At 38.3% G+C, this 15,670-nt stretch overlaps 1 long non-coding RNA gene across 1 annotated transcript; it reads left to right on the top strand.

The window, feature by feature from the left end:
* Positions 1-249: 249 nt before the first annotated feature.
* Positions 250-9,345, top strand: LOC125690540 (uncharacterized). Its single transcript, XR_007375705.1, has 3 exons — positions 250-351; positions 5,190-5,264; positions 9,052-9,345. It is a non-coding gene; the product is annotated as an uncharacterized LOC125690540 (long non-coding RNA).
* Positions 9,346-15,670: the final 6,325 nt, after the last annotated feature.

The raw sequence follows: 15,670 nt of genomic DNA on the forward strand, positions 1-15,670 counted from the left end.
GGAGGCGTGTAACTAGTGGTGTTCCCCAGAGATCAGTGCTGAGTCTGGTCTTGTTCAACATGTAGTTCCAGGATCCACAGTTAAAAACAGACAGAGATCTCCTATAAGGAGTCCAGCAGAGGGCCATTCTATGGGAACTGCTGAATCACAGCCTGAACCTCTGATTGATCACCTGAGACAAACAATGAGTCAGCCCTGGGAGCACAGGTGAAGGCAATCCACCTGTGCTGCTGGAAGGGATGGAGCTTGGCTTCACCTCTCCTAGACCCCATTTAAGAGCTGACTACCAGTAGGGAAGGATCTCTTCTGGGTATCTCTTCTTTGGACTTTTACAGCAAGCCCAGGACAAGGGTAAGCACTCTATCTGTTTTTTTTTTTGTTTGTTTTTGTTTGGTTGGTTTTTTTTGTAGGTTTTTTTTTTGGGGGGGGGGTAATAACCTGCTTAGCCTAACTCTCTTATATATCATGGTTATAGCATCTGTATGTTCATTGATTGTACAGCCTCAAAGGTTAAAGACTGGATGTTGTGTTGAGGGACATGGTTTAGTGGGAGCTATTGATAATAGGTGAACGGTTGGATTGGATGATCTTTTAGGTCTTTTCCAACCTTGGTGATTCTGTGATTATTAGTGGCCTCGGGCATCTCTCTTATGAGGAAAGGGTGAGTAACCTGGGTCTGCTCAGCCTGGGGAAACAAAGACTAAGGAGGGATCTGATAAGTATTTATAAATATCTAAAGGGAGGTGGGATGCAAATGAATGAGGCCAGGCTCTTCTCAGTGGTGCATAGCAATAGGCCTAGAACTTGAAGGTAGGAAGATGCCTACAAACATATGGAAGAATTTTTTTTTTTATGCTAAGGGTGATGGAGCACTGGAGCAGGTTGCCCAGAGAGGTTGTGGAGTCTCTTTCTGCAGAGGTATTCAAGACCCAATGGACTTAATGATCTCTTGAGGCTCCTTCAAACTCCTGCAGTTCTGTTATTCTGTGAAATTCTTAAGGCATGGGGGAAGCTACACAGCTATTCATGTAACTGTTTTGGGTGCAACAAACTTGATTTTCTTAACAAGTGAACCAGTAACATTATAAACTATAATGCTTAGTAAAAGAATTAACTAATGCTATTAAGTGTTTTCAGTGACCTTGTATAAGAAGGGGTCACCTTGAGAATGTAAACTTCTAATCAGGAAATTATTTTGTAAGAACATGGGGAATTAGTTATGTTCCACCTTCTTGATTACTATGTTTTTGGCAAAGACCCATTAGCAGAAGGATCCTGAATGAACAGGACAAAAAGATTAATTACAGTATATGACTTCCAGAAATGTTATTATGTTTGCACTTTTCAGTTGGCTTTCATTATCAGTCTACAAAAATTTCTTCATCATCTGTTTACTATTTACAAATCTAACTCAGTTATTACCTCAGAACCCAGCAATCCAGGTCTCCTTCCTTTTCTGCCAGCAATAAGGTAGCTGGAACATAGGAAATGGAACACTAGAGAGAAGAAAAAAAAAAAAAAAAAGCTGAAAGATGTGGCTCATGAACAGGACACTGCAGTAACAGCTTTTGTTTCCATAAACAACTGAAAGCCCCTCAAACACTGAAGTTCATAAGTACTGAACAAGGCAGTGTGGATCTACAAGGCTTATTTAGTTCATAATCTGTTCACCTGAATGCAGTCCATGTGTTTCTATTATGGGTTTTCTAATGAGTTTGACTTAATAGGAGAGAAAAAATATGGTAATTTCTATATAGCAGGCTTTTGTCTTTAATCAGTGAAAGAATTTGTTAGAGCAGTTTGATAGAAGCAAAAATTAACATGCTGTATCTTACTGTGAAAATGAATGCATACAGATCTTCCTTCAGTGATTTCGTCACTGAATCGATCTGATCTCTGATCTGAATTTCGATCAGAGAATGTCAGGGATTGGAAGGTTCCTCAAAAGATCATCTAGTCCAATAATCTGTTCTACATAATTTCTAATTACTTGCCCTTAGTATTTTTCTACTGAAGAGACATATCTTCAGCATTTCTCCCCAACTGAACTGAAAATCAGTGCAATATAAATAAAAATATTAGCTTAAGTATGTCATCTTAAATGGCTCTCTTTTGGCAAACAGCACCATGGAGAAGAAAGGATAAGTGTTATCTGACAGTAAAAAGCTTCCCAGGAAATACTTTGTGTTTAACTTGTACTCATCAACACATATCTAGCACCTCAGGAATTGTCCTTAATGTGTCATAAAACTGGACAGAAAATACCGAAAATAGAAATACTTAAAATGAAATTATGTTGACTATGAAACTTTGCTTTGAGAATATAAAATCACAAGAGAGAAAACAGACTCTTCTTTCCCTATTCGACCACTTCTAACACATGCATCAGAACCCCAGAGTATGTGAGCTCAATATGTACAGATTTCTGTGCAGACGTTCTGTCATAGTATGTCATTCTATGAAACGGCTGGGAGACTTTCTCCCAAATTGTACTATTTTTCTATGGGCCAAATGCTCTCAGTAATCACATTCTGCTACCAGTGGTAAATGAAATGTTCCTGGTTCTTTTCTTGCTCCTAGGAATGTTTTAAGGAACCTGGGAAGCAAAGTGTGAGCACAAATAGTGGTAAACAAAGTTAATTGAAACTAAAACAGGGAAGCAGAAGGGGAAGGGAAAAGGAAGGAAATGGAGGGGAGGGGAGAGAGCAGGAGAGGGAAAAGGGGAGGGGGAGGGGGGAAGGAGGAGGGAAGAAAAAAGAAAAGAAATAATAAAATGAAAGGGAAAGGAAAAACAAAAGGGGAGAGGAGAAGTCCTAACAGGGAGGGAAAAAAAAGTGAGTTCACTGTTGAAAAGTCTGTCAGGAGCAGAAGCTGAATAGGTTGAGTACAGGTCAGAAGCAGTTCAGCTTGTACTGTTTATAAGTTCTACAGAAGGCACCCTTCATTTTTCAGAAAGTCAGTGGGACAAAAAATGCCCTACAGAAGTAGTTCACAGTCAGTCAGACTTCCTCCAGCACAGTCTCACAAAAAAAGGTCTAGATCAGTGTGGAAAAGGATGGTACAGCTAAAACACAACTGGTGTCAAGTGAAGACTTCCTGCTAAGTGACCTACAAAATCAGTCATTTCTATGTTGGACCCGGATAAACACCAATATCACCAAAATGAGTTAATTGAAAACCTCAAGTACACGTGTGCCAATTCCAAGGCAGCTAATTAAGGCTTACCAAGAAATGCCCCACTCTCCTCACTGAATTACAGTAACCAAAAGGACAATCTTAAAATTATTCTTTTGCATTTCAGTTGAGCCCCATCACAAAAATTTCTGTGGGTCTCCTGGAGGAAAGCTTTTATGTGAGCCAATGAGGAAGTCAAACTTAGAATGGAAATGCATAGAAAAATAAAAGCCTGTAGAACTTTAAACAAAATGGGTTCAGTGCTTCTGTCAAAGTACCAGACGCAACTGGCATCATTCATAATTCAGAAATTCAATGATTTTTACACCAACATGAATCTAGAAGGGGAAAAAAGACAAAACATTATTTTGAGGTTTCTGTTCTGTGAGTTAACTTAGATGTAAAAGAGGGGAATGTGCATCTGATGGTGGAGTGGTGTTGGCAGATCTGGAGGGATTGCACAAAAGCAACCTGAGGCTGTAGATGCAGAGGCTGGAATATGTGGAAGCTGTGAACTGAAGCTGTGCTGAAATCTTTCTTTATTCTTTTTCTACAAAAGGTATCTTCCCGTGGACTGCTTTTTAGACTTCTAGCACATTTCATTATCCTTTATTCTTCCATGTGATCTTTCTGTCTCTTTTTATTGAAGATGTAGGAAGATATGTGTACTTCCCAAAAGGTCTTCATTAGTCTCACTTGAGAATAAATGTTCTCAAGTTCTTAGGGCTATGTATAGAGTAAGGTACTGTGCTTTCAGGACCACAGATGGAAAACGATTTTGCCCAGAGAAAGCTGGGACGTTACGGCAGGATGAAATGTGACACTGTGACATCATACAGCACTAAGACACTAAGGGGCACTTTGTGTAAGAGAAGCTGTGCCTTGCCAAAAAAAAAGAATTTTAAGCCTTCTGACTGATGTGGCAGAAACAAGATAGCTACATGTCCATCAGAATCAGTGGTACTACGAGTGCATTGCTGATTTTAATGCAGTTAGCTCAGAATGGAAGCTTTAAGGGCTTTAATTACCTTAAACAACCTTTATTGGGAGCATCACTTATGTCAATAGGCCTACACCATGCAAACAAAATTAAGTATGGGTGCTGCACAGTTAGACATACCAGCTTGAGCCTTTTGAGTATTTACAGAGCACTTCCTTTATAATCACTTTCTTATAGGCACTTGAGGTTGTGAAGTGTCAACAAACATTTATACTGCTGTGGAAAGAGCTTCTTCACACAAGTGTGGGGGAAGCATTGGAGTGAAAAGTAAATTAAAAACCTGCTGTGTTGTTTCTGTGCTCTACACATTCTTTGTTTTGGCCAAAATCCAGGCCAAAACCCCAACACACTCCATTTAGGTGGGAAAAAAAGCTATCTCTGGGACTTCAACTTTTATCTCTTGGAGGAGGTCTGAATATAGAACAGGAAATTTTTTCCATTTTTCCAGTGGAAAACTGCTTTAGAAATGAAATCCTATATATAAAAAACTCTGCTCACTTTTTAAAGAAAAAAAGATAAAGAATGACTCCTTATTGCTCAGGTAGAAATTCCATTAGCTGTGAAAATTCAGCGGAGATGGTGACAGTGTTAATTTTACAGTCTTCTTGTTACTGATCTCAGTTATCTGCTAAACCAGAAGATGAAGGAGCCTCAAAAGGTACTGCTAGTATGGAAAACAGAAAGCTGGTACGAAAGGGAAGCACAACCCAAGAAAGTTCAAATGTCACCAAGTAGGCTGTACCTGTGGAATCTGCTGAAACAAAAACTGACATAAACAAGCTGGCACACTCACCTCCAGAAAACTAAAATCAAATCCAAGCAGTTAACTAGAAGTGGAGGCTAGGGATTTCAGAAACACTGTGTGATGCTCTGTACTCTGGACTGCATTTGTAGAGTATGAATGCAAGCTGCTCTCTGGACTGACTCTCTGAAGCTGCACAGCAATCTCAAGGAGGTTGTGAACCATGACAATGTCATCTTGTGATTCACTGGGGATTTGCATTTTTCCCTCCAGAGCGCAGCCCATGAAGACAAACAAAACAACAGAAATGTAATCCCTTTCAGCCTCTGGGGCAAAATAGGCAAATGGGTAAGTCTTGGTTTTCAGAAATTCAATATTTCAACCCCAAGAAACCAAAACTTCCACAGAAAGATTTTTTTTTTTAATTAAAAAAATTTTGTGCACAACCCAAATTTTCATCAAAGCAGTTTATGAATTCTAGACTTATTTTTCTCATGAGGCCAGATCCACCCACGGTGTACATCATCATGGTCCTGTTGATTTCACCACTGGGATTACACCAGCTCTAGCCCTACACCCAATTATAACATTTATAATATATTATAATAAGTTATAATAAATTATAACTGCATACACACAAATATTAGTTTTAATTGTCTGTGGTACAAGAGAGATCCCTGCTGCTGAAGCATAGCTATTCAGCAATTGTTCATTTTACAGTAGTTTGAAAGATGCAGACTTGGCTTCTATCTATGTCACTAGACACAAAGTAATAGTAACTATCCTCCTTATAGGAGGGAAAACAAGAATAAAAGGACTAAAAATTCAAGCTCAAGTGGAGAGTGTTTTAGTTTTAACAACGAACTTCTAAAATCTCAAAGTGTTTATTCTTCAGGTGATTTCAAGGGACAGGAAAAAGAAAAGGTAAATGAAAGGGAAAGAATTAAAAAAAAAAAAAAAAAAAAAAAAAAAAAAACCTCAGAGATTGCAGCCTGAGGCTGTAGTCTTGCTTTCAAGAGGAGACATTAAAAAGAAACCTCAGAAAAGCCTTCAAATATCAACTTAAAGAGTATAAAAGTCGTTTGTGCTGTATTTGATGTGGTTCCCTGACATGGCTCTTGGAATCAGTTTTATCAGCTGTAACTGGATGGAGATGAAGGAGACAATTTGCTGACCCTCCTCATCTCAGGCCGGGCAGTGTCACTGTGAGGCAGCACACCAGCAATGCTCAACCCACCATTGGCAGGGAAGGAGTCTGCTTAGGAGCCCCTGCCTTATGCAATTTTGCCACTGTCGTAGAGTGCCCATAAACATAAGCATCTTTAGAAAACTATCATGTGTTTTCAACTTCCTGAAGAATTCTTGTAAAATATAAGCGAACCACATTAGCCTTTGTCCTGTGCTTTTATTCCACTAATGGACAAATTGGGAGGAGGCTGAGAACAAATGTGCTATTAATTACCCAGATGGCTTTTTAATAGAACCTTGGATGATTGCACAGCCACTAAACATTGTCCAGAAATTTCTTAATAATGCTGGCAAACGAAGCATTCCTTCGGAGAGAATAAAGATACCATTGACCAGGAGGCTAAATTATGTCAGGTTAGTTTAAGAGATAGCAGACAAAGGGTGCATATTGTATGGAAGGAATGACAGGCCATATCCTAGCTGTCCAGCTCCTCCAGCAATGACAGATTTTCTAATTCACTGCAGATTCTCATAAAAGTGGGTGGTCAGTTCTGGGGAACAAAACACTGGCCCTATTGATCTTGGGTGGGAGAGACCTAATTTGGAATGAACCTAGGTTGATTTAATACAGCAGAGAGTCTTAGTATAAGCATAAAATTGGGATTAATACATTAAATGTTAGGTCAGAATGTTAAATCCCATTGCTGAAAGACCTCCATGCAGCCAGCTAAAGCTCAGTATGAGCATTTCAGTTACTCAGGGCCACCGACTGGAGCATGTGGCACTTCCAATGAAGAAAAGATGCATGTAGAAATTAGAAACTGAAGACACTTTCCTGTTTTCTCTGTAAACAATAACTTTAAACATTCACATTCTTAATGTATTTATGTTCAGGCTAATCCTCCTTTCACCTGACATCAAAATGAACAGGACAAGAACTGTTTGTCTCAGCTTTCTTGGAATGATTTTCTATAAAGGAGAGCAGTTCTTTGTGGTTTTGTGTACATTACATTTCACTTCTGCATGCTCTTTCACAGAAAATTTTGGATACGTTCAAAGCTGTATGGACAATTATCCTACTCCATATCCTTTAGATAATGAGATTTGGACTCAAAAGAGAGAACGGATTTAAAGGAATAACTAAATAGTTGTGAAAATTATGGTAACTCTAATGAGGAAAAGGGAACAAAACAAGATTTGATACTCCCAAATAAAACACTACAAGAAAATTAATCTCGAGTTGAGAATAAAACAGAAATAAAACTGAAAGTGAACAGATCATAGGTGAGTTTTCCTAGAGTCCCCAAAACTGCAATCCCCACCTGCATGGTATTTAGTAATATTTGCTTTTTTGTTTCGAAAGCTAGGATGAGTGGGAACTCAGTCCTTTCCTATTTTATGAAGCCATGGATGTTAGAACTGTTGGAATCATAGAATCATAGAGTCATAGAACTGCTCAGGTTGGAAAAGACCTTAAGTCCATCAACTCCAACTGCAACCTAACTATACTACTCATACTACTCTAATAGCCCTCCACTAAATCACGTCCAGACCTCCAACAGCACTCCTCTTGGAACAGCTGACTCTACATGAGCCCTCCTTGTATTTCACAGAACTCCAAGATAAAGTTAGAGGCAATAACTGCAAATACAGTATTCTGTAATCATTCTTTAAGCTAGCCAAGGTCTCAAGTCCTGCAATTACTCTCCCATCTGAATGTACATCTACATGAGTTGCCTCTGCCTTGATTCTATCATTCTCTGCTTACTGCTGCTAATTTTGTACTCTCCTGCATGCATACTAGGCTGAGCTGATACCTGTGGGCAGTAACCTGGTCCACTAACTACTGAAACTACTTTGACATCAAAACAGACTGTACTATACTGGTCGTATATGAACAGTATATTCTTATATGTTTACAAAAAATGGGTTGTATTAGCTATCTGCAGGCATGGAATATCTTTTTCAAAGGAGAGATTTTATACTACAATTCATTGAAGAACCCCAGAAATAACAAAATGTGGTCGCCTAAGAAATGTGCTTATCTGAATCCACAGCTGAGCTCTCAGAATCAGGAAATCATGATTTTCTGGCTTTACTGAGAAAATGGTTGAAATTAAGCAATTTCACATTGATTAGACGTCTGTACTGAAGTTACCATAGGGCTGAGTATGTAGACAGGAAGATCAAGTGCATCATGGCTACACCCAATCCAGTCCCTTTAATTTGAACATAACAGCAGGATAAAGTGCGGGAGAGGCACTTCTCCAGCTCCAGGTACTCCTTCACCAGCTCCTGCTTGCTCACGCTGATGAGTTGAAGCTGAGAAGTTACAATCAGTCCGCACTGTAGTGTCAGAAACTGGAGGCTCTGGAGGTTTCCATCCTCCCTCAGAGGCCGTGACAGAAGACTGTCAAATGAAGGATGTTCAATATTTAGACTATCCAAGCAGAGAATATTTAAGACTTAGGCAATCATCAAGATTCTTCAATTTACTGTTTTTGTGAGCCCAGAAGAAACTTTATGGAAAATCTCTGCACAAGAGAAACAAAAACAAAAAGCTAGAAAGGAAAACAAGAATCCATCAGCATGAAATAGCTGCTGAAATTGTATAAATGCTGTACAGCATACTCAGTCCTTAACTCTTAATTTTTAACATAGAGCTAACTCTCAGAAACAGGTACGAGCACATATACATGAGATTAAGTACAACAAAGCATCAACAAAATACCTGTAAAGTGACGGTTCTTCTTACAAGGCCAATATTGCTACTAATGTACAAAACAAAATATGATACATGAGGTCAGGACAGAAGTTGCCTTAGCTCTAAATATGCTGGCAGTGTAACAAACTAAGCTTGCTGCCTGCCAAGAAATACCTGGCCAATACATTCTCATATCCTTTCTTGTTTTCTTTTGAACATATTTTTGTAATTGCTTGTCCGCAGGTACAAAGATGCTTACGGGAAGTCATTAATCTTTCATGAGACCATTCTACCATTTCTTAATTCAGAACAATAAAAGCTTGGAAAGGCATGCATTCTCATGTCACTGTCTACTTCAAGGGAAAGGAAGTTCTAATGGAAGATAAATTTGATCAAATGATAGCAAGAGATAATGAAATAACTGTGTTAAAGAGAGTAGTGCAGCAGTAAAGAAAGAAAAAAGCCCTTGAACTTTATTCTTTTTTTCTGTACAAGGCCAGATGGGATCTGAAAACATCATGAAGTATTACAGCTGAAAGAGGTGCGATTTGTCCAAGATTTTCCCTTTTCCTCTGCCCCAACCTCATCTCATGTAGCCCTTCCATTCCCCGTTCTTTCAGATGCAGAAAATAAAAACACTTCTTGTTTGCTATCTGAAGCAGGTGTGGTCGAGCTAAATGTAGAGAAGATATCCAGCTGGAGGGACCCATCAGCCAGCTGCCCAGTGCAGGATGCTTAGATAAATACCACTTGTTTATAAAGAGCAGGGGAGGGAGCAGGAGAAAACCAAATCAAGCCAAACCAAACCAAACCTAATGGTAACAAGACTGAAACCTGCTCATCTTGTGGATACTGTGTGGGTGTTTTGTTGCTGGGTAGTCCCCAGACTAAAAGGAAATGTGTGTGCAGCATGATTAATTTGATTCTAAACAATGGTGAGAGGCTTCTGAGAATCAGGGCAAATAATTTAACCAATGCTCATAACACACATGTAGAATAACAAACATCATCCAGGAGGAGGGGGAGATTCCACAGAAGGCACAAACAGTTTTACAGGGGCTTTCTGAATCAGTAATATTATTGAAGGAAGGCTTGGCTAAATAAGATTATAATCACAAGAGCTCGGAGATTGTTCATATTCCTGCTGTGCTTAGAACATAGGTTCTGCCTCACCATGCATGAGTATATAACACAAAGTAACACAGAGTTGCTGCCCCTATTAACAGCTTGCTTCTCTCTATCAGTCTGTACAAAACGTCCCGTCCTTTCATTTAGAGCATCTTACACTTGTGGTAACCTCTTGAACATTGTTTGATCTGAAAGTAATTATTAAGCAGTGATTACAACGCATCTGTACTGCTTATGGTCATGTAGGAGTGATTCATTTGCCTAAGATAGACTTTCCTACCAGAGCGAGATATTCTTTTTCTGCTCAAATAGCCCTGAGGCAAATAACATTTTTACCACAGAAGCAGTGAAGCACTGCAAGTGTTCACAATCAGGAGATTGTACTCACAAAGCTAGTTTGAATGGGACTAGAGAGAAATAATCGCCCTTTTGAAACCTCTTTCTCCCCATTGTTACTGATACTGTCGATAAAATTAGCCCCAACTTATTGAAGTGGCATGGCCCTGTGCTTAACATTAACCTGAGCCTGGAAATGTGCACTCTCTTCCCCACATGCTCCTGTACCTGTGTGACTTTCAGCAGTTTATGTGCTCTTTTTCTGCCTCAGTTCATATATTCTTTATCTTATTTTAGAGAACTTAATGAAAAAAAAATAAAAAAGAGAGAGAGAGAGAGAGAACAAATATAAATATCAAGGTTTTATGGTTCAAAAGGAAGATATATAACCTGGACTGTGGTTTCAGCTCAAGTTTCACAACAGCTTGTAGCACATGCGTTTTGTAGACCTCACTGGCATTTTGTTCAATTATCAATATGGTATGTATATATAAACAATTGTGTGTGAATGTTACAACCACTGCAAATCTAAGGAGTAAGCTACACAGACAAAATGTCTTTATATACTAAATTTGTCACTAGCTGATTGTGGAAAGTTTGTATATTTCTTCCAAGTCTCGCCTCCTATGGACAACTAAATGCTGTCTTTAGCTTTGCCTTTTGTGCATCTGTGCCAGGATGCCAGCAGGGGAGGTGTCACCTACTGCTTCTGTGCTCAATCAACATCTGACAATCTTTCATAAAGGGAAATCACAGCTCAGAAAACTATTGCAGTACTTCAAAGGAATGAGCAAGCATTTGCATAAGCAAGAGTGGTAATAGAAGCAGAAGCTAGGGCTGCAAAGTTACTTTCACAACTAAGAGGGTCACCAGGGAGTTCTCAGGGCTCTGTACCAAGGTTAGATGTCATCTGGTGTACTCAGTGTCTACTGGTCATCCTGCAGCTGCACAGAGAGTCTGCCCACGTCTTGAATGCAGGTCAGATCCCTCTTCTCATAACACATGAGAGGGAATGGAAAAAGATTTGGAGAAAAGCAACAAGGATGATCAAAGGGACAGAGAAGTGTTCAGGCAGGAAACAGCTAAGTAGGCAAGGGCTTGTCAGCCTGGAAAAGACATCTGAGGGAGGCTGTGAGAGAGGGCTGGATAATTAAGAGCAGCACGACAGATACAGATCAACTGCTCATTGTCTGTCCCTAAGAGGCATCAAACAAAAGCAGTAGGTGGCAGATTTAAAGAAGACGATACATAATACACCTTTAGAGAAGTTACATATATGTGCTCACGCACCGAATTGCTAAATGTTTGGATTTTCATCCCACTAAATACATAGAAAGTTGAGAACATGCCTATGATTTTAGCGAAGTCCTTGTACCTCAAGATCTCTTGCACACCTAAGAGTTTCTTAGTTTTCCTTTTCTGCCTGTCTATAATCATGCCAAATGCGCTTCAGCTCTTATCTGCAATGCTAAGCCACATCAGTTTGCTGGCATGGATTGGTACCTCAAAAATTAAATTAAGGCGGAAGATCTCGATTCAGCTAATTACCAGTAATCATCATATTGAATGACATGCAATTTCTGAATATCAACGACCAATAAGTATTTTATGCATTGCATAAAGCAAAATTGGCGACATCAGCTCCTAATAATTTTGTTCTCAGGTCTGCTTTATTTCCCCCCTGTGCTGCCACCATTAAAAAATGCCCCGTAGGACACATTTCTGAGAATATATGTTCGTGTTTTCCTTCCTCTGATTCTGATTTCTGTGTTTTTGTTTCTCTGGACTCTTTAAATTATCTATATATATGTGTTATGTAATAATAAGATACATAAACAAATATATGTGTGTGTATATATACGTATATATATATGTATATATATGTTGGTTGCTCCAAAAGTAATGCTTCCTATTTCCTAAACAGACACAAAGAGAACAATAACGCTATTTTATAGTGCAAATTCTCAGTTACAAAACACTATTTTTCAATATAGTCACCATCCTTGGCCAGTTCATGTGGATGATCAAGATGCATTTCATATCATGGTGTTTCAGCTGAGCGTGGCTTTCCAGAACATGGTTTGCCGATCATTTCACTGTCACCACAGCTGAAATGAGCCACCCACTGTCTCTCTGTGCTCACATCCACTGTTTGATCTCCATAAATGTACAACAAGCATCTATGAATGACCGTGGGTGCATTTTTATTTCATATAGAGGAATTCAGTGACACACTTTTGCTCCATACACACTTCCATGCCATTTTGTCAAACTGCCTCTCTGCTGCCATCTGTCACACAACTACAACATGTAATGGAATACTGGTAGGAAGGTTCACTCCTACTGCCATACCACCACCATCTGCCATCTGATGGCATGGTCCAACAAAACAAAATAGGAGGCATTATTTTTGGGGCAGACGACACATATATATCTGTGTGTGTGTATAATACATACATATATATATAATTGTGTGCAAGCATGTGGGTATATATATATATATATATATATGCACACACAATTTTAATTCTGGACAGCTATTTAAACTATGCAGGCTTTTATTCTCTTAAACCTTTTAGATGTCATTGACTTAATCAGGAGTTCTGCCTTTATGAAGGCCAGTGGCCCAGTCTAACACTAAAGTATAAACAAATGCACTCCAACTGTGATAGTGCATTTTTCATTCTGTTTACCTGTGGTATGGTATAAAATGAATTCTTTGTGCAGTAATAGTGGAGTCATCTTTCTAAATTGTAAAAAATATTTCCTAGAACTATGGCCCAGTAGTCTGGGGCCTTCTTACATATCACTTTATCTGTGTAATCTGACCACATACCTCAGTTAATGTCTGTCCCATTTCTATGACCCACTTACTTTGCTTATGTTTGTGAAATAATGACTTTAGGTAACGATCAGCAGCAGTTGCATATAAATGACTTTAAAAAAAATAATAAAAGCCTTTAAAAGTTTCTTATTGGGCTATTTTTTTTCTGAGGTCGAAGGGCTTGATGTTGTGATATCATATATGCCAAAGGAATTTGTTTGGGATTTGAGAGATTTTTTAAAGGAAATCTTTTGTAATGTTATTTAAAATGTAGGCTTTGTTTTAATATACACAAAGAAAAATAGATCAGAAAATCCCACCAAAAAAAAAAAAATAATTTACTGTAAAATACAGAAAAGCGAAAAAGCAATCATACTACTGTTTTATATATGTTACTGTTATATATATATATACTGTTTATATGGAAATTCTGATGTTTTTACCAAAAAGAGTATTTTCCAGTTTAGTGTGGCAGCCATAGTTTCTCTAAATAATGCGTGCCTGGAATGAACAAGTGAGATTTCTGAACACATGGTAGGCTTTCTTGGCAATCTCTGTTGCAGTCCAGCTGTTGCCTGTCTTTCAGACAAGCCTGGCTCTGGCCAGAACCCTGGAGGTGAAACAGAAATAAGAGCAATAACAAAGCTGTTGGAATGCTGAATATTTAATGCTTATTATTATTATTATTAATCAAAAGATACCCAAATGTCCTACCTTAAAGGGGAAATAGAAGTGCTAAGTTGCTCTGTCTCATACTTTTCCTTAAATTCCCAAGAATCTTACAGAGTACCTCTGTCTCACTCAGCCATAGTAGTGGATTTGCCTAAATGGCATGTGGAGACTTTTGCACTTGAAGTCCACACATGACATTAGCACTGAGCCTTTCTAATCTAGAAACAACTTAAAACGCAAGGGTATTTTGGTTTGTTAAGATACCTCTTCCTAATTCTTGGAGATTACTAATATGAAAAAAAAGGGGGATACTATTCTAATGAAATAATCTCAGGGAAATATTAGACTATCAACACCACAAACAACAGAAAAATCTGTGATCTTAATTAGCTATCACTATTATTGTTCTCCAAAATTGTCAGTGTTCCATTGATTCCAGAGGGTTAGTTTAATGATTCTCATGTTTCAGGAATCCTTCCCCAGGAAATGCTGCTACATCTGAATAGGGAATTACACAGAAGCTACCTAGTCAATCTGCTAAACTTTCATTTAGTGGAGGGAGGAGGCCCTTCCCCTCAACAGCACCGTTGAGGTTGCAGCTGGCTTCCATGATACAAAAAATACAGAATTCCATCTGAACATGAGAAAATACTTTTTGACTGCGAAGATGACCCAACACTGGCACAAGTTGCCTAGAGAGGCTGTGGAGTCTCTTCACTGAAGACTTTCAAAATCCTCCTAGATGTGGACCTGGGCACCCTGCTCTGGGTGCTGGGGAGGATTGGAGCAGATGGACCCAGAGCTCCCTGCCATGCTCAGCCATGCTGTGGTTCTGTAAACAGTGACAGAAGTAAGCACCAACCTTCTGTATTTACTTTTTTTCTGTAACTTTTTTTCGTTATTTCTTCTTCTCTGATCCAGTAGACTAATAATTTTATATCCACCTTATAGGTTGGAAAACAGTGGTCTGTAGTGATAAAGTACCAGCTATCTGCAGCAAAATGAGAAATAACATTCAGCCCTTTCAGTCCCAGGACAGTACCTTGTGAACACAAATCAGAGCAATGGTGAGAGAATGGAGAACGGTGGTTTTTGTTAAGTGTAATAATTACAACATGAATGATGATTTAAAAAAAAAATAGTCTAACAAGAAAAGAAGCTTAGACTACAAAGAACTGATCTATTTTCAAAGCTGATACTTTATTCTTAACATGTTTAAAGAATGCCTGTGTTGATATTTATGCACTAGAAAGCCACAGGAGCACAAGTGAAGAATAGTTTGATTTTCATTTTAATGCCCTACATTTATTCCATTGGGATCTGCAGATAATTTTCTATCTAATTTGATCAAGTTCTGATTGCAAAAGCTTCTTCAGAAAAAGTCATATCCAGTGTAGGATTAAAGAATCAGCTGAAAGTATTTGTCTGTTTAGTTCTCTAAATTTCTGCAAATTTACCATAATGAAACAAGCCCATCAAGTTGAAATATTCTACCCATATAGCTAAGATTATTCCTGCATATCATCTATAACTTTTATTTACAATTTTAATCTTTAGCAACTATAATAATATGTAAAACATACCCATGTGATCTAACAAATACTGATGGTGCTCATTTTGGCAAAATATCTATGCTGTTTTATAATTTCTTAACCAGAATCTGCATTAGTTTATATGGAAAATGAGGACAAAACATTGCAAAGTAAAGAAATGGATCAAAAAGTTGTATTAATCACAGTGAGCTAAATGATTTGTATTGATAAAGCAAAATCTTATCTGCCTTAAGGATGGAATTTTATTTTATTACATTCAGATAAATCACACCTACTGAAATGCAACAATAACTAACTGTATGCTTGTATAAGTCCATGGTAGATGGCAACATCATATAGTAGACAACAC

Source organism: Lagopus muta, chromosome 3 (genome assembly GCF_023343835.1).
Source record: "Lagopus muta isolate bLagMut1 chromosome 3, bLagMut1 primary, whole genome shotgun sequence".
Lineage (NCBI taxonomy): Eukaryota > Metazoa > Chordata > Aves > Galliformes > Phasianidae > Lagopus > Lagopus muta.